Source organism: Falco cherrug, chromosome 3 (assembly GCF_023634085.1).
Source record: "Falco cherrug isolate bFalChe1 chromosome 3, bFalChe1.pri, whole genome shotgun sequence".
Lineage (NCBI taxonomy): Eukaryota > Metazoa > Chordata > Aves > Falconiformes > Falconidae > Falco > Falco cherrug.
The window spans coordinates 1241137-1255160 of record NC_073699.1 but is presented as its reverse complement, the minus strand read 5'-3'; the positions used below and the strand labels follow the sequence as shown (position 1 = coordinate 1255160).

The following is a 14024-nucleotide window of genomic DNA, read 5'->3' as shown; positions in this document are numbered from 1 at the left end:
GGGCTATAGCGGGGGGGGAGGGCGGCAGGGCCCACAGGGGCAACCCCCCCCGGGGCCGTGGGCATGCCCGTGGCCGGCGGCGGGCCCGGCCCGGCCCCGGAAGGCGGGTTTAATTTCCGGCCACGCGGCGCCCCGGCGCGGCTGCGGCGGTGCGGGGCTTCCCCGGGAGCCTGGAAGGCTTTCGGGCCGGGCCGTGCGGCGGCGCGCTGGGTGAGCGGGCGGGCCCGGGCCTCCCCGTCGGGCAGCGGCCGGCCGGGGGGGACGTGGCGGGCCGGCGCTCGGCCGCGGCAGGGAGCGCCTGGTGCCGGCGGCGGGCGGGCTGAGGCGGGAGGACGGCCCGGGCGCGGCGGGGCTGCCGGCGGTTCTCGTCTCCCCGGCAGTGGCGGTGCTCAGCGGGCTGCTCACGGTGCTGCCTTTTTTTCACTCGGAGCTGCGCCGCTGCCTCAGCGAGGAGGCGAGGAGCGGCGGCGGGGCCCGGGAGGGGGGTCGGCCCGCGGCGCCCTGCCGCCCCCCCGCCGCCTCCGGGTGCCCGGGCAGCCGCCGCAGCCGCCGCAGCTCTGCGCGGGGCTTTGTCTTTCCCCCAGCCGCCGGCCGGGGCCGTGGCAGCGGGCTGGGGCCGCAGGGGCTGCCCTGGGGCCTGCGGTAACGCTGGCGCAGGGGGGCGGCTCAGGAGCCTCTTCAGCCCCTGCGAGCGGGCACGACGAAAAAGAAAGCCGGCGGCGGAAATTCCGCCCCGCCCCCGCGGCTGCTGTCTTTCTGTACAAAGTATTACAAAGGGCAAGCGCGAGGAATTGCTGGTGCCTCGTGGTTACGCAGCCGGGCCTGCTGGGCGCTTGAACCAGCGCGTCCAGTCAGGTAGCGTTATTTTTCTAGTTTGTAAATGAACCTGAGGTTTCAACCCCCTTACATTTCTGGACGGCAGTGTACTTGGTCAGAGAGCTCAGTCGCACTGCCAGAGCTGGCACAGAGTTCCCTTGGGACTCCAGACTTGACTGTCTTGTTGACAGGCTCGAGAGCCTGCTTTGGAAGTCACTTGGCAAGGCACAGCTTCGCCGTGGTTTTGGTACTTGAATTCTGACTGTAGTGCCACTGCCACATGTTAGCCTTTCTCCAGAAGTTACAAAAGCCTTCACGTTTTCACTTTTTAAAAAAACTGAACAGGCAGTATAAATAAAGGAAGCAAGCTGAACTGTAAAATAAAAATCAGTGAAGCTATCAAGGAACTATGTGTACCCTCTAGAACAGGGGTCCTGAAACTTTTTTAAACAGGGCGCTGGCGTGCAGATGAAGTGGCAGGCAGATTCTGCGGCTGCTTGGTTCCCCCCCAACCCCTGGCGGGGGCGGGGGGGGGATGTTTCTGCAAATACCGGGGGCCGGACTGAGGACCCTGGGGGGCTGTATCTGGCCTGCGGGCCGTAGTTTGAGGACTCCTGCTCTAGAAATTCCGCTAGCTAACATACCAATGGGTGAGATTTGTGCATTTTTCTTGGTGGAAAAGTATTTCTGCCCTGTGAGCCCTGAGGATGGCTCTGATAGCAGGGAGAGGCAGTTTCTATCACTGTGCAGAAGGGTGAAGCTTCTGCTTTCCTGGCTGGGTTTGGTAGTGCTGTCAATGGTGATTGTGTGGTTCTACCAAGATCAGTCATTTGAAATGTTGCCACTTGTTATGTATAATTGGTGGCTCTGGTCTGGTGGGAAGCTAGATCTGCCCTTCATGCTGTGTGAGGCCATCAAGACCATGTGTCAGACTGGTTATGCCTTTACTGGTGGCTATAGACAAATAGAAGATCAGAGGGCAAGTGCTGCTCCTCACATTCACTCTTTCCACCTTTTTGCAGGCTCCATGAGAGAGCACCTAGATGTGTTTGAAGCGTCTGGGAATGAAGGAGACATGGCTTTGCCACCTCCGTCAGGATCTCGGAAGGGGAAAATAGCAAGAGAAGCTACCAAAGCCCCAGCAGAATTGGGACAGGGGAGATGGGAGCCCTCAGTAGGGTTGGACATCTGGGAATTGTGTGCCAGACAAGTACAGAATAAATGCTACATGTGAAGCAAAGACACCGTAAGGTGAGGAGTGTGTGAAGGGCGTGTTTGTATGAGAAAGAGCAGTCTGAAGGCACAAAAGGAAAATTGGTGGAACACAGGGATAAAATAAATGAAAACATAAAGCAAAAGCAAGAAAACAAAAGTAGTAGGTAATGTTTATTTGGAGAGGAGCGTGTGTGTGTGTAAATCCCAAGCCTTAGGAAGAGCCTGAAACGTCTCTAAAAAAACACCCCCAAAAAGGGCAGGCCGGGGGGAGAAAAAAAAGAGACTGATCTAGGAGAAACATGTACGAACAGGGAAAGAACCTGGAAAGGGCATGAGGTTTAACGAAACTTTGAGTTGCCACTAGCAGCAGGGATGTCCACTGTTAGCCTGTACAAATGTGTGATCTAGTAGTGACACGGCCTCTCCTCTTTCTCCTCTCGGTCCCTGTGCTCCCCTAATACATCTGCCTAGTCTGGGCTCTGGTCCTGCCCCATCGCCAGGGTGTTTGTGCTGTGGCCAGGCTGAAGGGTCCTTGGGTTCTATTGTGCTTGTGGCGGTTCGCTGCAGTACAAATAATGGATATAAGCTAATTATTAATGTAAGCTATGTTGTCGTAGGGAGGCTGAGTGGAAGAGGAAATTCACTTATAAAGGTTTTCAAAGGAAGGATTTACCAAAGAGCTTTCTCTGTTGATGTGTTCTGTACCTTGGAAATGGAGACTGACTGTTAAAGAAAACCTCGAGTAAAACAAGAATAAAAGAAAAACAACTGAGAGGTTACTGTGCCATGTGCACACTACTGCCAAACAAAGAACTTCAGACTTGATGACAGAGCTGTATATAAGCTTGCATGATGAAATCTGAAGCTGGATAAACACAGCTTGGTTTTCATTTATAGTTTAGTGCCCGTAATCTGTCCAGCATCATAAAGATCTTAAAGGTGAGCCAAGTTTTACGAGACCTTGGGTGAGTTATAGTTTCTGATGGAAACCATGCAAAAAAAGATGCCAAAGCAGACAAAAGTTAGGGTTCTGACTGTGTTATGCTTCAAGTTTCAGAATTAAAGTCTAAGCTCAAAGTAAAATAAAACTGGGGCACTTCTGGCCAACAGAAGAAAAAGTTAACTGGAGCTGCTGCCTGCTTGCTGCTTTGTTTTGGGTTTTTTTTTCTTTTTTTGTTTGTTGTTGTTGTTGTGACAATCTGTAGTCTGCCTTTGTGGGTTTTTTTGTACTTCCCACGTTGTCAGAAATGAAAATGGAATACAGATTCTGTTCTGCCTTTTATTTTCTTGTTGACAAACATCTGGAGACTCAGCTTCTATAATAACTAAGCCTTAGCAAGTAGGTCTTGCTCTGCAGTGTCTCTTGGGAGTGGTTATGTTACTGCTGGCTCTGCTCTAGAGGAGGAAGACGGCTCAGCTTGTGTTTTCCCGTTGCAGGTGTTGTCCTGGAGAAGGCCATGCATAAGTGCATTCTGAAGCCGTTGAAGAGCCATATTGAAGCGATGTTGAAAGAGTTTCATACTGCAGATGGTTCTTGGAAACAACCGAAGGAAAACCTTCAGGTGGTGCGGCAGAGGAATCCTCAGGAACTGGGCGTGTTTGTTCCAACACCAGACTACGTGGATGTTGAAAGTTTGTGACCCCGCAGAAAATGTATTCGCCTGAAAAGAAAGTCATACTGCTGCTGAGAGTTTGCAAATTGATTTATACTGTTATGGAGAATAACTCAGGTGTGGTGCTTCTTGTGGTTCAAGGTCATTGTTTTTCTAAACCTGGGGTTGTGTTTTGGTGGAGGAAATGAGACCACCTGATTCTGCAGCTTTGTCTCCTTCGCCTGGAGCTCTTGTAGCATCTCCTTGCCCTTTTGAGAGGGATTCTTCCTCTCTGCTTCCTTCCTGATCTCTCTGCATCTGGCAGCCCATCTTACACATTCAGTGTGAAGCAGAGTTGTGAAGCAGATTAAACACCCCCCCCCCCCAGCCACCAGCTTTGCTTGAGTGTAGGCATTTGAATTTGGCTGTCAGAAAGGCTGTCCTGTAAGCCTAGAATTTGACACTGGTTCTAAATTAGTATTTTCCTGGAAATCGTAATAAAGGATACACCCAGTATCTAGCTGCAGTAATTCAGCAGTGTGTGTGCAATATGACAATTACAAGGGCTCTGTGTCAATGGCTGGGGGAAAGCAGCCCCTGATCCAGTGTTTTGGGTTTGCTGTGCCTCTGAATGTTCTTGTTGGACAATTTCTTTGTGTTTTTGCAAGAGAAATAACATCTATTTCTACACTGTAGCAGGAGTCCCAAAGTGACCTTGAAACCTAGATGGTGAAATGGAACCACAGACCAGTTAAGACCCGCTTGATTAGTCAGCGGCACAGTTAAAACGCTGTGCTGGACAGTATGAATTCATAGGTGCAGCTCTGTTGCCTGATGTCTTATCATACACTGCTGTGGTAGGTCACGAGCTAAGGTGAAGCAATGCTGGTGGTAGTGGAAGATTTTTTTTCTCTAAGAAAGTATAAGCTGCTGCAGGTGGTTGGCAGTTTTCTTTCGAGCGCTGAATCTGCAGCTGGGCTCTGTGCCGATCAGGATGCTTGCTTTCTTTTGAGATTTGAGGTGAATGGTGAAAGCTTGAGGCTGTAAAAGACCCCCAAGCACTTTGGCAAGATTTGGGCAGGAGCTTAGACCTGGTTTATTTCTGTGCAAAATCCTGCATTTTAAAATGGATATAGGAATCTTTGCCCAAAGTGATGTAAACTTTGTTTTTTTCTCCATACTGTATTATCACATTGAGTAAGGTATTCCCAACATGCAAAAGAAAAGTAGAGAGGCTTCTGGTGAACCATTGTACTGAGGGGCTTGGGCTAAGATGCAGCAAATTGGGTTGTCTTGCTTTGTCGTGTAAAGTTTTAAAACGTGGCGTCGAGCCAGCACCTGTTTCCAGTACCTGCTTTGTCCTGTAATGCCACTGCCACATGTTAGCCTTTCTCCAGAAGTTATAAAAGCAGAATGAGCGTTAAGAATCTGATTACCCTTTAACTAAATTAAAAAAGAAATTGCGGGATGAAGTGACTGGAAGTCCTTCAGGTATGTTACTGCCGTGCATGTTATCCGCCTGTCTAGCGATCTTTCCTGCCTCTTGTTCAGTTGTGGTAATTCCTTTGGGTAATGCGTTGGGCTCTAAATGTAGTGCATCTTGACTTCCTCCTGACCCCCCGAGATGTTATCGGTCTTTGCCTTCCTCACATTTCACAGGGCGTGGGAAGGCCAGAGAGGCTGGAATCCTTGGCTGTTGTGTGTGGAGAAGCTGTCAGCCTTCTAAGAGAACATGTAGCCAGCAAGCGCATCGTGGTGCTTCGGTACCGAGCCGATATGACAGACCTCAATGTTTTTTGTGAAAAGAGATCACAAGGAAATGTGCTGATGTTGAAGGGGGAGAGGTGGCGGGGGAAGAGGTAGGAGGCAACTTTCAACCAATTTTAGGCTTAACTCCTGTGTTCCTGAACATGGTTCTGGGCTTTGAGGGGTTTGCTTTTGGCTTTTTGCCTTAAGCGCGTCTACCTTTCAGGGTAACGCTTTCTTGGAAGTTGGAAACGGTCCTTCTGGGACACCAAACCAAACCCCGTACCTGGGAGGGCCATTTAGCGTGCGGCACCTTGCGTTTTACTCCGTCGGTCACTTGGCCCTAGCCGTACACGCTCTCCCAGTTTGGCACGTTCTTACCCTGCTGGCTGAAAGATTCTGTCTTTTCATTTCCTCGGCTTGTCACAGGCCATAACACTTGTGTGTTCATAGACCGCTTTCCTTGCTCGCTGCTTTCAGATTTGAGCGTCGATGCCACGGATGTAACAGGAAAACAGCAGCAGGACGTAGAGCACAAGCCGTTTAAACAATGCTTGGATAAAGCTGCCAATCGTGTGACTCCAGAAGCCGACAGACACGGTAAGATGCTATTCTGCCATTCTTGGACGGATGCTCTCACAGCCTTTCCATCACTGTATGCCTGCTACGATATTCATGGGAACAAGGGACGGCTGAATTCACAGCGTTTTAAACACCACAAACTCTTGAAGAGTTTATAGGACACAAATGTATTACACTGGCAGATCAGACAAGCTCCTCTGTGTGTGTGTGCATATATATTATACTCGGTACTTTTGCGAGGCAAGTCTTTGCCCGGTCCCTCTGAAATTGGGACAAGGACTCATCGATGCATTTCAGGAGCAAAGCTGCTGAGTGAACGGGCTTTTCCTACTAGAAATCAAGCAGCTGGTCTGGCAAAACTTGACTTTGGTTGCATCTTTAAATCCTAGGAGGCCGACAGTGGGACGAGCTGGTTAGAGGAAAGAGCCTCTCTCCAGGGAAGGCTCCGCTGACTTGACCTTTAAGCCTAAACTTGCGTCTTCCTGCGTTTGCTTTGTGTGTGTTAATGGATACCTGATTCATAGATTTCAGTTGATGGATCAGTTACAAGTTGGAGTAAGTGGTCCTTGGCTACATAAACCTCTCCTCTGCATTTTTTTACATGTTACGACTTACTGTTGTACTTCAGTACAAACTGGGAACGATTCTGGTAGTGTTGCAGTCAAACAGTAATGCTGTCCTGACTTTGCAGTCTGCGTGTCTTCAGAACCTTTGGTCACTGTAGAGTATGAGCAAGTGCCTCTTGCTTGCTTGCTTGCAGCTGGTACGTGGGATAACACTGCCAGTCCTGATGTGAGAGGAGAGTTCTGGGAACAGTGCGTGCGTTGGGATATGAAGTCAGTACCATCAGATCTGGATTTTCCAACACCTGTACAAGATGCGTGAGAGGTCCCAGACCACTGAATTTGCCAGAGGGGCTAGCAGGTCCATTGAGCCTTGCGTCTTAATTCTGATTTCCTGAGCTGTGGCTTGGTTGGAGTGGCAAGATGGTGAGTGGGAAACACTTCAGATCTCTTTCATCAAGGTGAGCTAAGTGTTGTCTTCTAGCTCCTACGGTACTGGCTTGAGTAGTGTTCCCAGTTGTCAGTACTGCATGTTGTACCTGCGTGAGCACCTGATCTTCTGTGTCTGCCCACCAGTGCTGAAATACCTCTTCCTAGGCATCCGCCTTAACGCAGCCTCTCCCTCCACTCTCACCCACATATACATTTTTGGTCAGGCATCCCAGGGTGGAGGAACTGTCTTCTGTTAACTAGACTCGTAACTCCTTTGCTGAAGTGCCCTCGTGTGTTCCATCCTTTGATGCCCCACTACTCTACCGAGGAAAGTGCAGGCTTCTTTCAGACCTCGTTCCCTGCTTCTCCCAAGGTGTGTGCCACGTTGTCACGTGAAGGGGGGGGGGGGGGGAGCAGCAGTATGCAATCCTCTCAACCCAAGGTGTTTGATCTGTCTGTTAGTGCCCCAGGAAAGCTGAGACCCTTGTTCCCGACCAGTCTGTCAGACCCTTCACTGAAAAGTCCCACTGGATCGAAGGGCAAATCGACTGACTTGTTCAGGGTGGCACACTAGCAGCATTAGGGGGACCCCTCAGCGGGTCTTCCCACTTTGTTTGAATGTGTTACCCGCTGCCGGCAACTGCCAGCGCCCACAAAGGACTCGCACCAACAGTTCACGGAATAACACTCCTTATTAATAGGAAATCGTGACAATTTAAGGTTTGTGATTGCCAGTGATAGGGCCTGTCTGCAAAACCAAGCTTTGAATTACATACAACTACATACAACTGAATTCTAATCGCTAATAACAGCTAGCATGAGTTAGTTATTTAGCATGCACAAAACAGAGCTCTTACCCGATAGGTGTCCCTACGGGGGAGAAGACAGGTTCAGCCCATCGACGGATCCCAGAAGTTCCGATGGAGTCTTCCCTAATTTCTCCCTTCATCTGTCCACTTCTTATACTTCATAGTACATTGCATATTCATTTTCATACACAGGATTAGTTACAAGTTTCTGGCTTCTAATACAAATTAGTACGTATCCCCAGATAGCACTGCTGAAGTTCTCTGCTAACTACGCATGCTCCTCAGGCGGGGTTTTGCCCTCCTTTGGTGGGGCTGTTTGAGTTGGAGGTTGTGATCTCCCGCTAAGAATAAGGCAATTATCTTTGTCTTATTTTCAACTAATTTTCTGTTGATGTCAGTGGATTGCAACACTTTATCATCCCGTTTCCTCTCGTAGCCAGAACTTTCCTCACTTGAAGGTTTCTTTCTGCATAACTTAGGTAATGGCATTGTTTTCACTGCCTGTTCTTTGTTTCTCATCCTCCCCAAGGCTGACTACCTTGGTGAGAAGTCCCTGCATAACAACTGTAGAGAGTGAGTCCGCTTGACCTAGCTTTGTGAACACTGAATCAGAGTTGGGTAACCGAGGAGTTTAGACAATCCCCCCGCCCCCCCCCTTTGGACTCGTTTCAGTTCAGGACCGGTCCATTTTCATCACATCTAGGCAGAGCTTGAGTGACTTTGGTCATGCATATTGTTGTTACTAACTGGTGGTGTGTGCCCAGCGAGGTGTAGTAGTACCTTGGAGGCAGGCAGCTTTGAGGTGGAGGTGTGCGTTAGTATTACAATGGGATTATTTCAGCTGAGGAAAGTAATTTCACCATAACGGTTGGCTCAGCCACAGACATCTCCTGGATTCTTCGTGTGCCAGCTGGTGTGCAGCTTATCGGCTGTGTGGTGCCACCTGGTTCCCTTTCCTGCAGGGAGCACGACGGCCTGGCCGTGGTGTCTCCACTCCGCACCGTCCTCCGTCACCACTATCCGCGTGCGCTGAGCTGCCAGGAGGTGTTGCTTAGGGCACTGTGGTGATACGGATTCTGTGCATGCCAACCATCCTGAAGGCCATAGCTGTATTTTACCCTAAAAAAGCTTTCCGTAATACTACGCTTCTGTTAGGACGCAATTTTGTCAAATTCCCGCCCCTCAAGGTGATTTTCCCACACACCTGCAGGCAGCAGGACTAATGTCATCTCCTTTTGCCTGCTTGGGCTCGGGCTAAAATCCCTTCCCTGACTATTCTTCAGCTTTTACAGCCTTTGAGCCTTCCCTTGGGCCTGGTTGATAGCCCTTTGCCATTTCACCCTGTTCACAGCCAGCGTGAGTCTAGGTACCGACTATCTCAAAGAACTTCAGTTACACGATAAACCTGCTTTTTTGTAAATTAAGTCTAGCATTTTAATTTCAAAGGGAACTATGGGAACTCCTGTCCGCATGGTGACCTAGCATAAGCAATGATGGAAAGGTGCATCAGATGTGACCTCCGTGTCAGCTCAGTGTGCCTCAGACAGACTGCATTTGGCACTCCGTGGCATGCTGCGCAGCTCCAGAAATTCATGCTAGGGAAAAAATGGGCAAAAATAATAGTCATGTAGAAACATGAGTTAGGAAGAAATGCTATAAACTAGGTATTTCTGTTGACTGAGGCAGTTGATCTTGCTTGTGGATCTTTGGGGTGTGAACTTGATGCTGAACAACTCGTTTTTCATTTGACATGCCAGAATTATTTTAAAAGAGATAGAAGAGAAGCTTATGAAATAGAATAGGTTATTGAGTCTTCCTAAAATGCTCACAAGGATTATGTATAAAGCCAAAGTGAAGGATGATGGAATAAAATTCTGTGCTTTACAAGTAAATGCAGTACACTTAACTAGGACCCTGCACGGAGATCAGGTTTATTTCTGTTTTTAAAATCCAAAAGAAGTTTAGGAAGTCTTAGAGGTTAGTATTGTGGGAAATAAATGGCTCTTCCACAAAAAATTCCACGTCAGCAAGGCTCTTTGAACAATTCTTTTTGAAATCGGTTCTAACTACAGCCAGTTAGCAGTTTAATGTTGAAATGTATATTTGCTCTCCTATAAAGCAGTATTTCGTTTGCATTTCAGTGCTGTGAGTCTTGACAAATTTGGGAAGAGCCCGAGGGAAATTTTTCATCCTGAGATACAGAAGGTAGGAGGCGACTTCTTTTTTTTTGTTTGGTTGTGGCTTTTTATTCTTTTCTGGAAAAATAAGTCGTTAGGTGTAAATGCTAGTGGTTTGTTCCTTTCGGTAGCAGGATAGTAATGAGGAGTAGGGTTACAGTTACAAAATAAGCTGTCTTTATGGGTTGAACTGGCTACTTTGAAATTAAACAAATATACGAGTATGTTCCAGGGGGTTTTGTGCTGTCTTCAGTACCAGTGTGCTAAAGATATTGATTTGTTTACAGGATTTATTTGCTCTTGAAGAGCAAGAGGTAAATGTAAACTTTTCACTCCTAGCACTTACTTAGTGACTTATAACAACTTCAGTATCGATTGCTTATTGCAGTAAAAAAATGTGGTATTTCTGTGCAAATATGAGATGGAAAATCATTTAAAGCACCGGCATAATATATCCTATTAATAGATGAGCAACTTAGTGCTATCGTAAAATTCATAATCTGTGATCAAAAGTAAATTATTAGGTATCTGCTACTTGAGCATGCAATAGAGCTGGTATGAAGTGTATATTCCCGTGTGTAGGGCGTATACAAAAGATGTATAAAAAAGTCCTTAGAGGAAACATTGTTTTAGGTCTTTTGTTTGATTGTCTGTTTATCCTGTACTATTTGGTTTTATTTCTCAGGGACCTGTGAATTTTAAATTTGGAGTCCTTTATGCTAAGGGTGGGCAGCTTACAGATGATGAAATGTTCAGCGATGGTGAGTTTTTCACCTTTTTCTTGGCTGACGGTTGCATCAAATATTGAGCTTCACTGTGAGTACAAACAGTCACAGTCGTGACCCTCTTAGAATTCATCTTAGGAGCCTTGAAGATTTGTATATAAATCAAATTGTTATACTGGATAAACTGTTTCTTTTTCTCTAGTGTGCGTTCCCACAATTAAGTGGTGTGGAGCTGAAGGGGACTACAATGGAATGGTGATGGAGCCGTTTGGACCGAGTCTTGAAGATCTCTTCAGTTTTTGTTCAAGGAAATTTAGTCTCGAGACAGTCCTATTACTCGCTGACCAAATGGTAGGAACCTGCTTTGCTGATCTTGACGGTGCAGTGTGTTGGAATATTCAGATTCCTTGAGAGATCAGAACCAAATACGTTGTTTCTGTAATTTAGAGGTGAATAGGCCTGTTATCATGAAAGAAAAGACTCAACATTGGTTTTGTTTCTCTTAAATACAAAGTGCCCCATCTAAAGTGATTACAAAGTTTTAATTGATTTCTAAAAAGCAGACTTGCGCTGTTTGCAAACCGTCTGTTGCACTGCTCAAAGACAAAAGAAATTCGCCCGAGAAAGTTTTTGGAAACAAATGTAAAATAGACACGGGGAAAGAGCTGGAGAGGTTTATGTGTTGTCTGTCGAATTATGTTCTCTTTAATGCCCTTACATTTTGCAATAAAAAGTTTCATTACCTCTTTTATCGTTAAGACAATGTTGCTAGTGTTTTTATACGGAAAAAAGTGTATGCCTAGTCTCTCTCGAATGATTTATGGTGGTTGTTTTTTTTTTCCTCTTTATCTAGATTAGTTGAATTGAATACGTTCACTCTGAGAACTTCATCCACTGAGATGTGAAGCCAGACAACTTCTTAATGGGCCTTGGGAAGAAAGGCAATCTTGTCTACATAATAGACTCTGGGTTAGCGAAGAAGTAGCGAGACTCTCAAACTCACCAACATATCCCATATCGTGAAAATAAAAACTTAACAGGAGCCGCCTGTTATGCATCCATCAACACGCATCTTGGAATCAGCGAGCTGGAGAAAGCAATAAATAAAAACTTTAATTAAAAGTGTCGATGCACTTAATTTTAGCACAAGTAGATGTTGCTTTAATGAGGCATAGAGTATGATCCTTATTTATGGCACTTAACAGCGCAGTGTGCTTGGCCTCTTATCTCTTGATTGGGTGGGAATTGGTCCGACTGTAATTCTCAGGAATTAGCACCTTTTTTTTTTAATAATTGCAAGGGTGATAGGCTTTTTCTTGTACTGTTTATCGTGGGCATAGTAACTCAGCTATCCCTTGTTTTTCAAAGGTTTTTTATGACGGTCTTGTTGCACAGTCTTTTGTTTTTCCAGTACTCCTAATGAGTCCACTTTTTTATACTGTTGTAGAGCAATCTCACGGAGATGACTTGGAGTCCTTGGGCTATGTACTGATGTATTTTAACCTGGGCTCCCTCCCCTGGCAGGGACTGAAAGCAGCAACAAAGAGGCAGAAATAGGAACGTTATCGGTGAAAAGAAAATGTCTACACCTGTTGAGGTTTTGTGTAAAAGGATATTCTTGTAAGTTACTTTTCTGCGGCACTAGGCTTACGTGTTCATGGTTTAGTGGGATTTCTTTTTGCTTTACGCTGAATCCTACCAGTCTTTTTACTTGTGTGTGTGTGTGTCTCTCTCTTTTTTTTTTTTTTTTTTTTCCCCTTTTTCTTTTTTTCTGAATTCCCCCAACCCTGCCCATGGTTGGGCGTGTCTGTGATAGAGATACTGTGCCTTCAAGACTGGGATCTTTCTGTTCATAGACCGTTTCTAATTATCCTTTGTCTTAACTATTAGTAAACAATCCCTGAGGTGCCCTCAATTCAAAGGGTAGCTTAGTACATCTGATTTGCACTGTGTTGTGTGTGCATGCGTCGGTGTTGGCTGGATGACTCTTGACAGCAAACAGCATTTTGAGAAACTACCCATTTCTTCATATGGGTGGGTACTGTTTCTTGAATTAATTGGATTGCAGTCAGATGCACCTATTGCAGTTGTTTCACTTGAGAATTGTCATTCCAGGTTCACGTAGTTTGGCCTGTTGATGGTCAGCATCTGTGAGAGGTGTAAGAAACCCTCCTATATCCTAGCGTCGTGCTTCAAAGCTTTTCTGTTTCTCAGCTTGGTATTCACGCCACAGTAATAATGAGGTGGTTTTGAGCCCTGCAAAATGGTACTTAAATCGATTTTAAAACTTGTTAACGTTCGCTGCCGTCAGGGAATATTGATGATCTTTCACCAAGAGTGCTGCCCCTATTCTGTCCACGCTCTTGGCTTCAGCAGCTAGGTATGACAATGGGAACTATGGTTTCTGTCATGGTTGTGTGAAAACTTACTGGCTTCCATCTGTTTCAACTGTCCCTTCATAGGTGTTCCTTTACATTCATTAACGGTGTTTTTTCTCTGGGGTTAACAGGCAGGAAAGACTCATCAACTTTTCTTGTGCTCTTTGTTAGAATTTCTTTCTTAACGTAAATTACTAATATATAATTTCAGCCAGAAAGACTTGAGCTTGTTAGAGAAAATTTGCTTTTCATTTTCCCAGTTCTTGCTTACTCCGTAGCGGGCAAGATGGCTCAAATTGTTGCAAGTTTTCATAGCTTGTGCTCTTACTATCTTCATAACGTTAAAGTAATTCTTCCATAATCAAAACGCATCCTTAGATGTTAACCGGGTTACCAATTAAAGTCATGGTTTTCCCGTTATCTTTATACCTTGTTCTTGGTCAGGAAAACCTCAAGTATCTGGGTCATGGGGCAAGGTTATTAAGGAGAACTTTGATTGGCTAAGTGTAAGACTATAGAAAATCATTCATACCGCTTCTTACCAGGAGAACAGTAAAGAAGAGCAGCTGTTTGTCCATACCCGTTCCAAGTGTGTCAGTTTCCTTGGTAAGTCCTAAGTAAATACGCTGCTGCTGTTCCTGTTTCAGGAAGTGCTTAGACCATACTCCTGGTAGAAAGCAAAGTTTGCTATGCAGATCTACTGATGTCTTATGTTAAGGACTACGTTTTTTATTTATAACTTGATAAACCAGTTTTGTTATTTTATGTGGATGCCTTCATTTGCTAAGGCAATGCTGCATCTGCGATCCCCACCTTTCATAGTCTAGAGGAAGGGCTGCTGCCTGTTGAACTCTAGGCAATGGAGATTTGCAGAAGTTACTCAAAGAAATAATGAAAGCTGCTTACTTCTAGGTAGAGTTCTTAAAGATGACTCTGCATTTTTATCTGGTTTTTTTTTTTAAATGAGTTCAGATTAGTTCGGTCTGAAA

General features: G+C 46.0%; 1 pseudogene; it reads left to right on the top strand.

The window, feature by feature from the left end:
• Nucleotides 1-83: 83 nt before the first annotated feature.
• LOC102055169 (casein kinase I-like) lies at nt 84-12281 on the top strand (annotated as a pseudogene).
• The last annotated feature ends 1743 nt before the right edge of the window (nt 12282-14024 follow it).